Source organism: Elaeis guineensis, chromosome 10, assembly GCF_000442705.2.
Source record: "Elaeis guineensis isolate ETL-2024a chromosome 10, EG11, whole genome shotgun sequence".
NCBI classification, from domain to species: domain Eukaryota; kingdom Viridiplantae; phylum Streptophyta; class Magnoliopsida; order Arecales; family Arecaceae; genus Elaeis; species Elaeis guineensis.
Window position 1 is genome coordinate 77,257,729 of NC_026002.2, and position 2,540 is coordinate 77,260,268.

The following is a 2,540-nucleotide window of genomic DNA, read 5'->3' on the forward strand; positions in this document are numbered from 1 at the left end:
AATTGGGTTCGAGTCCTAATTTCGTTAGGACCCGAACTTCTGATTAGTGTTTGATCTGAATTTAGAGGGGATTGGATTCGAGTCCTAAATTGGTTAGGATCTGAACTTCTAATTAAAACCATCTTCTAATCAGGGGATAATTTTGGACATTTGAATTATGAATTCAAACAAAAAAAAAGGGCCGGTTCTCAACGAACAGATTTTCTCTTCAGTCGCTGAGAACAGATTTCTGTTCTCAGCGTGAGAACAAGTTTCTGTTCTCATGCTGAGAACAGATAAATTCCGACGCCCTCCTCCCTGAAAACAGAGATAAAGAATTTGAGAGAAAAAAATTAGGAAAGGTCTCCTTTGAAGCAGAAAATCCCATGCCTTCATCCCCCTTTTCTAAGTTGCTCGGCATGCATGCGAAGTAGAGGAGCCACACTTGTTGCTCTCACAAAGCAATTTCCTGCAGCCTTGATCAAGTTCTTCCGCTGCTATCAAGGTATTTCCATATTTTATTGAAGTTTTAATCTGGACCCTGTTCTTCCTTTCCTGGGGATCTATCTGGAACCTGCTCTTCCTTTCCTGGGGATCCGACTTTAGTCCATCTTTTGTGGGATTTTTCCTTCATACCACCAGATAAATTTCCCAAGTTGTAGAACAAATAGTTGTAATAACATCGTCAAGAGATAATCGTAACAGGGATGGACATTATAGAGATGCCCTTCCCTCAACAACGAACCAGTTGCTGATCCTGTGACCTACAGCACCATACCACAGCACAATAAGAAATAGATGACTCCGCATAACACCATACCAAATATCACCCCCATCATAATCACAGTTCCAGGTGAAGCAAGATAAGGGAGAGCATACAGAAACATCCATTTGTGACAATGAACTCCCGGAGCAGCACCCACAGTAGTAATTGATGAATAAAGAATTATGAAATCAGAACCAACGCTGTGCAAGGGCCATGCCCCCAAAATCCTTCCCCAATTAACAATCCAATTCTGATAGTCTTGCCCACAGAGATATCTGGAATGTTGTAATTAAAGATATAGGAACCTGATAGCCATGTATTGAAAAATCCTTGCATTGACAGCAACAGTGAAGATGTAGATGCTTATATGAAATCACCTCATAACACCCACAGACTAGTTGTATACAAAAATTATTATATAATAAGTATTGATTGAAACCTGAGCAAGGGGAACACTTCCCATATAATATATACCCTGCAACAAAGAAATAAAAGGTCAGTAAAATATTCTCCTTGGTTCCTGCAGGATTCTTTCTTTTTTTCACCTTTTTTCACCCGCAACTTTACTTCCTCATTCCTTTTCTTTCTTTTTCCATTTTGTTCTTGTTTCTTCCTTTTTTGTTTTCCAGATTCATGACACTCCTTTTTACCATATATATTCTATTTTTCACAGCTCCTTTTTTTCATATTCATGTTGCATTCTTCCCATTCACCAATATACTTATCCCAGGCTTCTGTGTACTCTATACAACCATTGAGGTGGATTGAAAATACTCCACCAATACATAACTACTGATGAAACAATTTGAAGAATTTTGATGTTGTCTTCCACTCCCATATTTCCTGGAAACCAACAAGCGGACATAAGTAGCAGCAGATGATATAGAGCAGAATTAGGTGAAACTTGTGGTAGCCCGAACTTTCTATGACTCTCGTCCTATCTTGCAATACATAGTATCTATGACTATTGTTGAACTGTGTATTCTTCCTCACTTATTTGGATATTCTTTTACCACTCTAAATTTTATTCCATGATCAAACACTACTTTCTCCTTTAATTTATATCACAAATAATATAAGGCTAATTATCGATACAACTACAAATATCTAGTAGACTGCAAATATCTGATAGACTAATGGTGAGGCATATTTGCAGGAGAACATTTCAGTGAAAGAGACTACATGAAGGGTTCCTTTTTTTTTTTTTTTGTTTTGGGTGGACAAGTGTAGCTCTTGAACATCTCGTGTTGCCATGCTTTCTCCAGAGAATCTTTTCAAGAAAGCGACTAAATGAAGTATATGGTTGAACAATAACAAAAATAAGAGACCAAAGTTTTACATTTTGAGCATAATTTTCTACCCAGACAACAATAATTGCAGGCCCAACCATGTCACAAAAAAAAAACCAATAATACAAAACTTTCTTTTTTGAGGTAAAAAATAGTGAAAATTACTAGATGAACTTGTTGAAATTTATCCAATTAAGTTCCATCTGAATGTGGCTCATACTAACACGCATCAGAATTTATTTTGGTTGATTTTATTTATCTAGACTCTAACTAAAGATAAACATTCAATAAATTGAAGATATACTTGATGGTTATTATCATGATAAAGTTAATTTCTACACAACCATCATGGATAACGTCCATCTTCCAGTCTTTGAGATTGATTCAGATACTGTTTCTGATAGATAAGGCACGTTATAAAAGATTTAGTCTCTAACTCACCCGAGAGTTTATGAGGACCTCCCCATCGATTTTCTTGGAGTTGGGATTAGAAAACCAAAGTGCTT

General features: G+C 36.6%; 1 long non-coding RNA gene across 1 annotated transcript; it reads left to right on the forward strand.

Annotated features, from left to right (window-relative positions):
- Positions 1–221: 221 nt before the first annotated feature.
- On the forward strand, positions 222–2,083 carry LOC140852236 (uncharacterized). Its single transcript, XR_012135149.1, has 2 exons — positions 222–484; positions 1,902–2,083. It is a non-coding gene; the product is annotated as an uncharacterized lncRNA (long non-coding RNA).
- Positions 2,084–2,540: the final 457 nt, after the last annotated feature.